The following is a 14926-nucleotide window of genomic DNA, read 5'->3' on the forward strand; positions in this document are numbered from 1 at the left end:
CCTTCCTTACTTCCTTCCTTCCTTCCTTCCTTCCTTCCTTCCTTCCTTCCTTCCTTCCTTCCTTCCTTGCTTCCTTCCTTCCTTCCTTCCTTCCTTCCTTCCTTCCTTCCTTCCTTCCTTCCTTCCTTCCTTCCTTTCCTTCCTTTCCTTCCTTTTCTTCCTTCCTTCCTTCCTTCCTTCCCTCCTTCCCTCCTTCCCTCCTTCCCTCCTTCCCTCCTTCCCTCCTTCCTTCCCTCCTTCCCTCCTTCCCTCCTTCCTTCCTTCCCTCCTTCCTTCCTTCCCTCCTTCCTTCCCTCCTTCCTTCCTTCTCCCCACTTTGGCAGGTGCTATTTGCAGAATACTTAGTTTCTTATTAAGTTGGCAAGGCAATCTACTAGAACACCACACTAATAATAGCAACAGGTTTGAAAAACTTTTATACAGATAGAGGAACTATTTCACTTACCTACAGTGCTGCACATAACCTTTTATAAATGCTTAATGAGTATAAGGGGTATTGCAGACTCCCGTTCCCTCATTCTCTTGGTGCACTACTGTTAACTCTGTTCAAAATCATTGGAGTTTCCTGCGGACACAGATAGATCAAGCACATTATAAAGAAAAAAGTAATGCATTTTTTTTTTTTATCACATTTTCTCTTTTCAGTTTCCAATTTGTTTACAGCAAAAAAGAGCAAATTTCAGAGTTTATAAATGCACTTTTTGTACATCCATATATTGAGAAAAAATGAATTCTGTGTTAGTAGTAACCTCTCTTTCCATTTACTTGAAAGGAAGCAGAAATCTACTACTTTGTCAAAACATTGTATTAAACTAATAAGCACTTCCAAACAGTCAATGCAAGCCAATTAAATGTGATTCCATGTTTCTAGACTAACAAGCAGAGTTACATTTAAATTGTGACTTGATTCTGCAAAAACATAAGCCCCTCTTCAATGTGGCCTATAAATTAACCAGGTACAATATGTCCCATAGAGATTAGCAGTTCCCTCTCTGTAGGAGCATAGATAATACACTCAATAGGCACTTTAAAACTCGGAGGAATATTAGCACAATGTGTTTCACAATATTTCAAAATCAACAAAATGGCATGTGACATAGTAGCTGATCATTCAAAGTCTCCCTGTGTGGCAGGGACAGCTGCATCTCTTGTTTCCTTTGCCACTCTGAGACATTAAGCCTGTGTTATTATATTGGTTGTCGGTTTCCCAGGCTCCCTTACTATGAGAACACAGACACTGAAAGATGCAGCATGCCAAAGTCATACAGAAGACATTTGCCATATGGTCTGAGTGTTGTCCAAATGTTTTTTGAACTCCGTCAGGCTCAGTGCCATGACTGCTTCCCTGGGGAGGCTGTTCCACTGCCCAACCACCCTCTCGGTGAAGAACCTTTTCCTAGTATCCAGCCTGAACCTCCCCTGATGAAACTTTATGTTATTCCCCAAGGTCTTATCACTTACTACATCCTAACATCCCTATACCCAAGTAAAATAACAGTGGGAAGACTGTTCCTTTGTGTGGACATCTCAATAGTTCCTGGCAAAAATAATGCAAATTAATGAAATCAAGAAAGGCAATTCACATATTCCAGCTTTAGGGACCTAATGTTTATAATAGGAACCTCATGTCCCTGTGTGTCTAATACAAAGATTATTCAAAGTTTCTTGTACTCCTCAACTGCCTATGCAGAGCTGCAAGTGGTTACTTAGAGTTAGCTTCTATACATGCATTCCCAGAAGCACTAAACATCCATTATAAAGTGCCAGAGACTGCTGAAGAGTAAAGTAAAATTTAACTGTGTTTACATTTCTACTCATACTCACTAAATAACATTGCTAACATCTTGCATCGAAACTGCCAGACTGTTTTCAATGAGGCTTGAGTTAATCTACTTGATCAAAACAACCACCTTGGCATTCCTATGACAATGTTTCTTCTTTTTGCTTCTCTCCACCTATGGTCTCCTTTCTCACACATCAGCTGTGTGTTCCTGTACAAAGAATTCCTGCTTAGCAAGTATGGTACACTACAGTCTCCTTGTGTTGGAAACGATACAAGCTCTTGTTCACAACTACTTTTAAATCAAGTATATTGCTTGAAAAAAATCAATCAAGTTATCTTTAAAGTTCTTTTCTAAATATGCATACAGGAGTATAACATTCAAATTTGAGTGTTGGAGTACTTAGATGGGCACAGTTATTTTAACAGCAAGTAATAAAAGGATGTAAGAATAACTATGCTTTCCTTTATATTTCCTTGTTAAGAATAATTGGACGCTGGGGGCATATAGCTTATCTGCTTCCAACTGAATCTTTTTCTAATTGTATCTGTGTGCTTTCATCCCCTCAACAAGAAAGCCTGCAGTCAGTATATTAAAAAACATAATAAATAATATTCAAGTTTATATAGTGCAATTAAGTCTCTAAACTTTGATAAAAGAAGCATGTGATTGTTATTTAGTGTTGTTCCCTGGATTGTTTGTATTTCAAATATTACTTTGATTTTTAGACTCAGAGAGAAAGTGGCAGTAAAAAGTAAGTGAAACACATGCTTGGTCACCCTGACATCTGCAGCTTTAGATGGTATATGGCATCGTAGGCAATCATATTTTCATGTTGTGTAGGCACTTTTCATATTTTTTGTAGTTGTCACTCACAGTAGCTACATTACAAGTCAAAAATGATGGTTAAACTAACAGATGTACGTCATATAACTCACAGAGGAAAAATGCTATCCTCAGAGTACACCTGAATATAAAAAATGTAGTTCAACATCAAGCTCTCACTTGCCAGTGAGAAGTGTTATCGTGTAGTTTTACTGAATAGCCCTAAGGGATGTCAAGATGGATTTTGAGTGATCGCATTGTGTTCTAATTTATTTCTTAGACAGACTTATGTGCACAAAGGTTTACTGGAGGGGTTCATAGCTGATTATACACATACTTTAATGGTGATTTTTTTGTTTGTTTTTAAACAACCAACCAAACACAAAGGAAAAGGAAAAGAAAAAGGAAAACTCTCCCTAGTGGCTACTTGGGAAGAGACGCAGCAGAAACTCCAGAACAGAAGTCCCTCTGTGGGTGTCCTCTGCAGTGCAATACATGTCCCCCCCTGCATGACACTTTTCACACAGTATCCATGTAGTCTCTACCATCACCTGTTCAAATGCCACTTTGATCAGGTGCAGGTGTTTTATTCTCTGTTCAGCACTTTGTTGTGTCCCCCAGAATATAGTAGGAGTAAGAAAAGGCAGGGGGAAGGGAGGATTGACTCTCACACCAGTCGCAAACACTTCCTATGAGGACATACCATGGCAACAGTATTAGGTTCTACTTAAGACAATATTGGGGTCTGCAGGTGAAAAACGCTACGAGCCACCGTGACTTAACCAAGGAAAATTTTAGCTTCAAGAGCTGCAGTGAATTCTCTGGAGATTCTGGAGATTTTAAGTACAAAGGATAGTAGGATAAAGAAGATTACATCTTGTGCAGTGCTTTTCCTGCAAAGAAAGTTAAACAATTATGACTTTGATCCTGCAATCAGATTTGGCAGCATGAAATTCTAGCTAGCACATGGATGGGCAATACTACAAAACTGCAGAACTTGAAAATATATTTGCTTTGAACTCTTTAAAAAGACCAGCAGTCTCCTGGGCAGGCATTTTTCTCAGTCAATTGATTCTAAAATTGAAGAAAAGCTATCAAGAAAAATCACTATGTTGTCTCTCTTTAGGTATGCTGGCCAGTCAGCACTGACAGAGATGGGCAATCAGTATTTATTGATTCATTCATCACTTTTCCAGACTTGATGGACTAAGGCTTTAATAGCTAAATATACTCTGGTTCTAGCAGAGATTTGAAATAAGCCTTGATTTTGTTTTGCTGTCTTTCTGGAATTATAACCTTATAATATTATAAGGAGTTAAGGAATTTCTGTTCATTTAACTTTCAGATTTTATAAAAATCATTATCTTAATGAACTTTGGAGATCAGTTTTTTGAACTCAGGAAACAACTTTTTTATTGTATTAATGCAGCAGAAGGAGAGCAAGTATATTGTGATGTGCAACTATTTTTGTAAATAGTTCCTCATGTTCCTTATTCTTAGATCATTTCTATAATTCTATTACAATCTAAAGAAATAGACATTGCTGGTATTTCTTTTTCCTTTTACTGTTACTTACATCTTTGTTTTCTACAGAATCTTCTTAATTAATATGCTCTTTTCCTACTTCCACATATACAGTAGAAGTTCTTTCTGATCAAAAATCAACTCACCGTGATTCTGTCTTGAGGGCTGTGATTCAAGGCCTTGTTAACCAGCTGTAGATTAGAGTGGTAGTAGCTTCAACTGGACTACATGACTATGTTCACCCTGAAGAAGGTGAGTTAAAAAAGACACTTTAAGACTGTATGGGGATTTTATCATTTGATGGCTTTAAAAAATTTTCCATGCATTTGTGCTATATTTTTAATAGAGAATGACAGAATATTTAGTTGTTTCATAAATACAGAATACCTCATGTCTGAGCATGTCATTGCAACAAAAACACTGGAAATATTGTTTATGAAAAATTGTACTGAGCCTCAAATAAAATATTAACTGGTAAGTGTAAAAAAAATTAGCATCTAATGCTAGCTACCAATCACTTTAAAAATGTTAGCAAATTAATCTTAACGTGAAAGCTGATGTACGTATCTATCTCATACTGATTAAAAATATTCAGAGGAATTTAGGAAATTAGAGTAAAAATTTCCTTTGAAAAAACAACAAACTTTTATGTGAATTTCACAGATAATCCTATTCTTTTTCCATTTCTATTTTTTAAAAAATAGTTGGGTTAAGTCAAATTAAAGCTTCTGTTTCTTCTTTTTATTATAGTTTTGAGTAACAGTCTGTCATTAAGCTAACAGCATTTCTTTAGTCTGGACTGTGAGGTCAATGTCTAGAAAGAGGCACCTACACTAAGACTTATTTACATATTTTTAGTATTACAGAGATCTAAAATAAATAAAGCATTCTTGTGCTTACTTAAAAGTGTATGTTAAATAATAGCAAGATATTCTCGATATGTAAGTAATGAAGTTATCTCAGACCACAGGGAAAGCATGAAAGAGATTATGTGAAATGCTAAACACATTTAAGACTTGAATGTAAAATTACAGCATTAAAATGCAAGTCCTTTTTAAGCCAAGTTGCTTTTCCACTGACATGTAAGCAAAGCCACTGGAGAGGAATAATTACTTTGGGAATTCTTAGGAAAAAGACTGAAGGAAACCCTTTCCTATGAGTATTTCCTTCAGTATGGCTCCAGCATTCCCTGAAATACAGTTTAGTTGATTATCTCTTGCTGTAGTGTTTGGACAATTACTGCTTTAAGTCACCGACAATGTTCATATATTTGTTCATGTATTTAGTGACTGTCTTCTACTTTTAGATCTCTAACAGTCGCCTCATGCACAATGCCTGATATCAGAACTTACTTTAAACAGAATAACTTCTGGTAGTAGAGATGAATTAAAATGAAATATTCAGAGCCAGGAATGCCGAGCATCCGCTAATTGCACTACCCTTTTTTTCTTTTTTTTTTTTTTTTGTCTTAGAATAGTTAAATCCAAAATTATTACATTAATTTTTATGACTATTGCTAAATTTTCTTTAACTGCTATCTTAAAGAAGGTTGTTGCTTTGAAACGTGATTGATTTTGTCGGTGGTAGATAGCTACTAGTGTCATCTAATGTTTTAGGTAGTAATGTAAGTGCCTTCTCAAGCAGTCCTTGCTCCTGTAACATTACTCAGCTACAGCGTCTGAATGGGGAGCACTGACGTGGGTCCTTAACAAAATTGCGGTTGTTGCTATCACGATTGCAGGTAGCTCATTCACAGGGAGCTAAGGCAAACTCCCATTCCTTAAAACCTTTCATGACCTTCATAGAGGTTGGAGAGGAGACAAATGCATTTTTCACAGCAGCCACTGGGATCAGAGAGCAAAAATAAGAACCCTAAAGCCTTCTGCTTACATCTGATGGCCCCACCAGCTCTATTTCTACCATCTACTTAGGGAAACAGCAGTTGAGACTGTTTCAGAATCCTGGAACAAAAAGTGATGTCATTTAAAGATACTTAAAAATTTACATTTTGCTAGACCAACATAGTATAGAAGATAAAAGTTCTGGTGTATAGGAAGAAACCCAATAATGCAGTATAGTTGCTTTGTAAGAAACTAGAATAAAAGTAGCATACTTATGAAAGAATATTTCTTCACACACACCTACACAATGGCACAGATGTTTGTGATGGGCACAGTTGTAGCTATCAAAACTACATTTGATAAGTCATTTAGCTGAGGTGCTGTTGATTCTTCCCCACAGTTCACTGGAGAGTAGCAATCGTGACTACTTTATCCAGAAGGTACCATCCTGAGCCATTGAAGCCATGGCCACAATTATCCCATGTTAGTTATTTGTACAGCAACAATATGTATGTTCTTACTAGACAGTTCAATTAATTTTATTTGCAGCTGACACAGCTTAGTAGTGAAGGAAAAACTGGTAATGAGAAAGGGCAAGTAAGCCAGTGCCTAAACATGGCTGCACAAGGAAAGAATATCGATTTTCTAGTTCCTGACTGAAGCATGGGCCAGGTTGCATGTGGACACCAAACAATCAAAGGTTGTTATAACAGAACAGGAGGAATTCTGGTTTGAACTTTGAACTACTCTTCTACAAGTTAGCCCTATACTTGGTTTTGCCAGATTTCAAAGTATATTCTATTTATGTGATAATTTAAGTTATATAAAAGAAAAGGAGGCGAAGGTCATTGATTTACACAGTAATTTTCATTTCAGATATTCCCATAAATCATTTCTCTGAAGTAGCATATGAATATTATACAGATCCCACAGCACTATAAAGTTTTAATATATCATTAAAAGCAAAGAGAACAAAAGTAAATAGTTCAATGATTCGAGCACTCAGGCTTGCAAAACTCTTCTTGAATGGATGTTATTTTTTCTTTCCATCATAACCTTTTCACTAAACCATTCATGGATTTTTAGTCCCCAAAGTTTTTTCTTATAATTAACATGAAGTTTGGCCAGGAACAGTAAAGCTCCTTCCACTTGCTCTTCCAAGAAATTCTGTTTAATGTCTCTGAGCTCTTTCTGACTAAGTTAAGGTACTGAAATCAGACAAGATAAAAAACGTGTCCTTTCCATTTCTTTCTGATTTTCTAGCCACCTGCTGGAAGTTTCTGGCACTTGTGAGCCTCCTTTCATTTTGCCAATAAGTCTTGTCTTCTCTCATTTCTGGGGACACAGCAGCATTTTCAGTGCATATTAACATCTGCAGTTAGTGCAAATTTCCCTTAAAACAACAAAATCCCTTCCTCAATTACTAACAGCCCACTTGGTAGCATTAACCTAAACTCATCACTTATTTTCTTATTTTTGCACCTTGTTCCATCTTTAACTTTCCATAGTATATCCTTCCTTGTTAACAGATTTGATTTCTATTTTCCTTGTCACCTACACAAAGCCACTAGCATCTTGCTAGCTGTTAGCTGAATAGGATTCATCTTTGTTTTTTTTTTTGTGTGTGTGTGTGTGTGTTTGTCAATTTTAGGTATATCACACGAGCATCTGAACTGTGTAACCAACAAAGGATTTGCCTGTGCACTAAAATGACAAAGAACCTGTGTTAGGGAGTTGATTATAATGATGGTCAGGTGTCTCTGTGAGTCTGTGGTGTGAACCAAGAAATCCTACTGTGAGCTTCATGTTACTGTCACTGTCAGGTGTGCTGATTATAATTAGAATGTCCTTTAGCACTTTCATCTGTTTCTTTTTTTTTTTTTTTTTTTTTTTTTTTTTTTTTTTAAACAGAACAGAGATAGGGGCAGTAGGTGATGAAGACTTCTGATTAATGCAGGTAGTTACGATTTATGCTATTTTGGTGCAACAGTGAACCAAGAACCTCAGCCAAAAACGTTTGTGCATGTTAAAGGCATCCTTGGAATGAAAGACTCATCTGAATGAACTTAAGTGACTCCAGATAAATGGTATAATCATATTTTGAACAGTTATAATACTACCTCACTGATTGCTATATTATGGGTGGGACAGACATAAAAGTTGTAAGATTTTTCTCTCTCAGCATTCACTTTCATTCAGGCTCTGAATCCAGCCTGCCTGCACTTCACAGAATGTCTCTGCTAACAAAGATGGAGAGTTGCAACAAATGCTGATCTGAAAATACTTCTGCATAATACATATTCTAATGTGTATTTGGTTCCTTGTGTCTTGAATTTTTCAAATATTATAGAACTATTTGCATGATTATAGTTAGGCATATACTCAAGCATTTTTTTTCATCTGGGGTGTGCATAATGCATCCTATGATTTCAGGTCATAAAATAGTGCTATGAGTATACATATCTTACTTCATTTGTCTACATACCAAATGCTAGTGTTATATTTATTTGCATGTACTTTCTTACATATTTTTTTCTTTTACATTTAAGAAATACATACTAAGCAATTGATGTTATTTTTATTCAGCAACTCCCCCAAGGTAGGTTTCAGGTCAAATATTGGCTTAGTGCAAGGTGTGCTTTGAAGATAACTATTTAATTTTCTCTTCCTTTTCTTTTGACCCCATTGCAAAGATGGAGAAGCTTAGCATAAAAGAAACGTGTACCGCAGCAGCTGCATTTTGGCACAACAATTTGAAGTATGGGGTAATGGCAATGCAATACGAACAGAAGTATTTAGAATCTATACTTTTTGTTCCTCCCAAATACTGAGTTTAAAAGGTGGAATTACACTTGCAAAACCAATATTCACTCTTAAATTCACTCTAGTTCTCAAAATAAAATATTAATCAGTCCGTAATAAACTCTCTTGCTGTTTGTTAGATGCTTACAGGTACAGAACAACTAGCAGTGGGACCTAATAGCGTTTAATTCTTTTAAGGTACTGACCTTCTGCAGCACTCATTGAACCTTCTCAGAAGGAGTGGGAACTGATGAGGTGGTGTAAAAATGTGGCCTCAGTAATCAAATCCTTCTGCTGCATCTACTTGCTGTGTGATTGCTAATGTTAAGAGGATGGGGAGAGCAGAGGGGGAAAGCAAAAAGACCAGGCATAGCTGCCATTTGGCCAGCCTGCAATTTATAATGTCAGCAACGAGCTTTAAACAGAGTATTGGCACCAGCATGGCAGATAATTCTCGTCTCCTATTCCCTTTTAATATTACCTCTCAGTATCTAACAGAGTCACAAGCTAACAACTGGTTAACAAAATGGTTTACAGATATGGAGGACTTGTGTATGTCTCGCATGCATAAGATATCTAGTGAGCAACATTTAATGAAACCATTTATTATAATTCTGCGCTTTGAATAAAACATTTGTTTATTTCATGAGTGATTAATTTTCCCTTTATTCAGCTCCTTCTCCCTCTCATACAGCTGAGCACAGAGTGTTCCTCAGAGCTCTCTTACAGTTCTTAGAGTATTTATAGCAATACTACTCTACCATTGAAAGCTGTTGTTTTTTTTGTCTTCCCTCTTTTCCTTATTCTACTCCCTCCTTTTTAAATCTACTTTGCTCCTTCCTGTAGCCCTCCTTCAGATTTTACACATCAGGATCTGCTGTTTGCTGCTCTCCTGGGACCTGTGCCCCTAGATGTGCTTTGGGGGTGCCTGCTCCCCACAGCCCAGGGGGAACATGTGTCTCCTGCATGTGGTGTCCTTTGCTGTTTCTCCACGTTTTGGGGCTGAACCCCTGGAGCTGGTGTACATGCTGCGAACAGACCACCCGAGCCCTCTCCCGCTAGCTTCTCTAAGTCCAGGGCTGTGCTATGTTTCTTCCTAAGTGCTGCCTCTGCTGCTCCTTCTGTTGCCCCATCCCTTTCCTTTCGTTGCTGTTCTGCACATTTTGACTCCATATTTATCTGTACCTTGACGTTGTTTCCTCCTAACACTACCTGCCCGTACAAGCCCATGTTTTGTTTCCTTCCCCCAGAATGCCCAATACTTCTCATGCATAACTCTCCGCCGTCTTCTCCTCCAGTAACATTTCTGTCTTTGTCACTCCACCTGTTCTTACTAAGGTAATTCACTATATCCTTCTTGTAAAATAAAAAACACTATAAAAATGTATAAAAATAAAATCTTCTGTTACTTTTGAACTGTTTGCTTTTGCACTTTTCACTTACACTGAAAAACTCTCAGTCTCTTCTTCACCAGTTTCCTTCAAAATGACACTATCTTATAATACTTTTGTTGGTGTTCTATCTGTTCTATTTGTTAAATCTTTTGCTAAATTTGTCCCTCATTGCATTTTCATCTATTTTGTCTAAACCTTGAATTCCCCAAATGATTTGTCTGCACCTAATATCTATCATATTTAACTCTTGCTACCTGCTCTTATTCATTTTCTTATTACTCCTCTATCTCCCTAGATACCAGGTTTCCTGTCTATATTCACAGTGCTTCATGCTTTGAATAATTCTCCACTGTTGTTAGGCTCTCTTCCTCCTCACTAGCTCTATTCTCCATCTTCTGCCCCAGATATCCCCCTGACCCTGCCTTCAGCAGCAACAATGCCGTGTCCTCTTTTCACCACCATGGTCTGAGAAGATCTCCAGCGAGGAGGTGTTGCAGACTCTACAACACCTTGCCAAGTGACAGTAATACCTGAGGTACCATTGCCAGTTAAAACAGACCTGTAGAAAACACTGATGATTTACTCATGATCATCCACTTGGCCAGTAATTCGTGAGTCAAAAAAAAAAATCATGCCCATTTGAGGGAGTAATGAGTTGTAGTTAATTTTGTTCTAGAGACAATGTGTTCTGCTACACCGTGTTATATCTGGTACAGAAAACAGAGTAACTGTGTATCCCAGAGTTATTTGTGAGGTGACTACTCAATTTATAGGTGTGTAGAAGTTGCATGTGAAAAGGATGAAGAAGGTAATAAATAAAATGAAGAATGTCTGGAAGTTCCCAAAGCAACTTCAGCTTAAAGTTTTAGAAGAAAATCAACTGCACAATTAACAGTGAACAACTTAATTGGAGGCTATTTCCTCTGCTGTAGGAAATTCCTCTTCTTCATTGCTTTTGAGAATGGCTTTTCTGGAAGAAGGCAAGGTCACACAATATAAAAAAGGAAAAATAAAATACAGCAGAGGCACTCTCATCAGCTTCACAGCTCTGCTGTCTTTTCCACCAACAATTTCAGCATATCAGAACATATAAAGTCATTACTTTGACCATTCTGTTCACAGAATAATCTTGTGGCCAATTTCAGACATGTTATACACCACAGATACTGAGGTCATGTTAAATTTGGCTGAAATGAAGGTCATTCCATCCAAAATCAACACAATGAAATTCTTTGGTCTGTAGATTTATATGCAGAATATTTATAATTTTGGTAAAAGAAAAAGGTATTTTTTTTTTGCTCAACCTTTAACCATGTCCATTTTGAAAAATTTTAAAGTATGTTGAATTGGGTGAACTTAATGATATTGCTGTTGAGTTTAATTTGTGCATGCTTTGACCATTTAAAAACAAAACAGGAACAGTTTTCCTATTAATATTGAACAACATGGCTTTGACAAAAAAAAAAGAAATTATAGGGGTTTTGTTCGTTTGCTCTTGTTTTTTTCTCAGAGTTTTTTTTTTTTTTTTCTCTCTAGTATAGCATAAAAATATTAATACTCTTAGAGATGGTGCTATTTGCAGTTCTTGTACCCTGAGTACCAGTCCAAGTCATTCAGATTCAGGTACACAGAAAAACTACTAGGATGATCAGGAGAATGGAAAGCCTGTTCTTAGGAAAAAAGCCGAGTAGAGCCTACTTATTAGCCTAATAAATGAAAGGGAGAATGAAGGTGGGCTTACATTCTGAAAATAATTGGTGGCTGGGCAGGGGTGGAAGTCCTCGTTAAAGATTGGTAAGAACAAACCACACCATCATGAAAATATGTGGTTAATGGCTAGGATGAAAAGGTGTAAATTGAAATAACACAGTGTGATTCTTTGAAAGGTACCAAACCATCACCACAGAGTGTCTAAAACTGCCTTACAAATAAAGAGGAATGTGGGAACCAAAGTAGTTTTAAGATGAAAACTGATTGTTATGGAATGGATTTTGTTATTTGCTTCATCAGAATTATTGGTCAGATCACCAGAAAGTTTTCTTCCAGATTTTTGATCCTGAATGAGATAAATCAATAACAGATCATAAATACTTATGAAATACTTGGTTATTTTATTTTCCAGAGCTTTTCTTCTAGGTTTTCTTTTGAACTCTAATATCTTATCAGTATCTCAAAAGAAAAGGAATAATAATAATAAAAAAAAAACACGATTATAGAAGACATAAGGGAACATGGAGATTTAAGCAGCATTTTGGGTGTTATTGCTTAACAGTGTCCCCTTTGGATTGTTCACAGAGCATGACAATATGTAATAGAGTAGTTAATACAGGGAAATAGTACGCATACTCAAATAGTTTAATTATGATATAAGTTATAAAAAGGGATGCAGAAACAGTAGAGAATAGCTACCTTTAAACATTAAGAACTAGGGGCTACTTTTTGTTACTGTCTGAAGGAATACAATAGTACAGTATTTAAAATAGTATAAAAATAGCAAAGTGATTTTTTTTGTGGTTGTTTTTAATGCTTTAATGTGGTTTTATATTATAAAGCAAGATTCTTTATTTTCCTTATGGACAGATACTCCTGCTGGCTTTTGTGAGGATTTGAGACCATGAACATGGACTGAAGTTAATTTGCTTCTGGCATTCCCTATTTATGAATTAAAAAAAAATTCCCTGGTGTCTTCTTATGAAATTTCATCAAAATCTGAAAGTGAAGGGGAGGCTGCCCTTCTGACTCATTGTCCTAACCAGCTGTGTTGTTATAGATACTGTTGAAACAGGCATGTGCTAATAATTCTGTAGATGAGAACTGTCTGGGAGCTTTCCCATCCAGAGTAGAAGAATACTCTTCTGACTAGAATAAAAGACCTAACAATTTGCCTCAAACTACAAAATAAAAAGAATCGAGTATTTACAGGAGAACAAAATACACTGTCTGGGTAACAGCAGAAGAATTAAGCTGTTAGTTTCCTATTACATCGAAGTTCTTCCAAGGCACTTGTGTTAAACAGATGAATTCATTACCTTCAGGTTTTCTATAGCATGTATCTCAGGTGCATATGGTCTCATTTTTCAATTAGCATTCAGTTGCAAGGAAAGGTTCTTCATATTACTGCAACGCAGATGCGTTTGTAGGACTAGCAGAGTATTGCAGGGTTTCACCTATGAAGGAATTCTGACCAAACCAGGTAAATTAGTGTCTTTGTAAAGCCCCAGGATAAAGCTAATTTGAAAAGTCAAGGTGTGTGGGGCAGAGGAATCTCTTTTGTATATTTTTCACATATAACCTGAATGTTCAGATGTAATCATGGTCATAAATAATCCATCCCATAAAATTCCAAGAAAAATATTCCATATAAACTTTCTTGGATAAATATATGGAAACGAAGGATGTTTTATTTCATTGTTCTGAAGCCCAGTATTCACCTATATGTTGTGAAAGTACCCCAAGACAGAAAAGAAAAAGAAAAGAAGCCCCTTCACATCCATGATCTGTGCTGCTAACACTGTTGTGCATGCTGTGTTTAAGATGTCTTCTTCGGGTACTGACTGACTTTAGATAAATAGATACTGAAATTACTTTCTACTAATAGATGTATCTCAATGTTTCATTATAATAAGCCAGAGCTGAATCTATTTTCCTTATGCATACATAAGCCTATTTAAGAATGTAAATTTATATATATAGACTAACAGAATATTTGAAAGGGATATTTATCGAGGCCATATGAACCTCTGCTACTTGATGTGTGTTTGCTTTGATGGTTCTTGGAGCTAGAGGGATTAGCACATTTATATCTATCCATTAAAAGGCTATAGACATGATTTTAATAACTTTTTTCATTTTCTTTTGCAGGGACTGTCTCATCTAAGATAATTCACTGTAAAATCTAGCTAAACATGTAATAAACTCCAATGGCATTTTTTTTTTTCCTCACAGTAACAGAATACTATTAAAAAATAGTCTGAGTAGTTAACATGGAGGATTTGTCAGTTAAAAAGAACACCTGCGTGCAGTTTATCACTTCTAGTTGCAGTTATTAAACTGTTTCATTATTAAATGCATAATTCATTCATGCATACAGAGTCAACCCTTTGTTGTCACATCTTCTTCTGACCAGGGAAAGACAAAGATCACTGAAGCGCTGTCATTTGTTTGGAGGATACAAGCGAAGAACAGGATGGCTGGGACTAGGGAAACCGGTCCAGCCTCATCTGTCTTTAGAAAACCGTGGCATTTCCTTGGAAACAGGACAAATTCAGGATTTTGAGGCCTTCATTTTTCCACACTTGGAAAAGTGTTAGTCTCGAGTGTTAAGGGACAGCATGAAAGTGTGACGCTTAACTTTCGCAACAGGCATCTGTTCTGACCATGAAACCAAGCAAGGGACCGAGCCAGAGCTGCAGAAAGAGAAGAGCGCCTCGCTGGGCTCCCAGGTGGGAGGGGAGATGCCTGGTGGCTGGCCTGTCTCAGGTGGTCAGAGCCAATAAGGGAAATGATGCAGGGAAATGTGCATGGATGTTTTGTATTCCTCAAGGTTTGTTCCTTCTGAGTAAGGAATGATTATGTCCAAAAAAAAGTTAATATAACTCAAAAGTTAATATAACTTTCAGAATCAAAGGAAGTGATTAAATTGTGCTCAAATGAAGCACTTATTTAATTCAATCCTGACATTTCCATGTATAGAAGGCTTACAAACCCTAAGCGCCCATAAGGTGGTAGCAATGGGAAATGGTATGCTCAGGATACTGCC

The 14926-nt window shown here is 36.7% G+C and overlaps 1 long non-coding RNA gene across 1 annotated transcript in view; it reads left to right on the plus strand.

The window, feature by feature from the left end:
• Positions 1-4808, plus strand: part of LOC118166763 — a 20215-nt gene extending 15407 nt beyond the window's left edge. Inside the window, exon 4 of the long non-coding RNA XR_004750713.1 lies at positions 4248-4808. This is a non-coding gene — a long non-coding RNA (uncharacterized LOC118166763). The remainder of the gene's footprint in view (positions 1-4247) is intronic.
• The last annotated feature ends 10118 nt before the right edge of the window (positions 4809-14926 follow it).

Source organism: Oxyura jamaicensis, chromosome 4 (genome assembly GCF_011077185.1).
Source record: "Oxyura jamaicensis isolate SHBP4307 breed ruddy duck chromosome 4, BPBGC_Ojam_1.0, whole genome shotgun sequence".
In the NCBI taxonomy this organism is placed as follows: Eukaryota; Metazoa; Chordata; class Aves; order Anseriformes; family Anatidae; genus Oxyura; species Oxyura jamaicensis.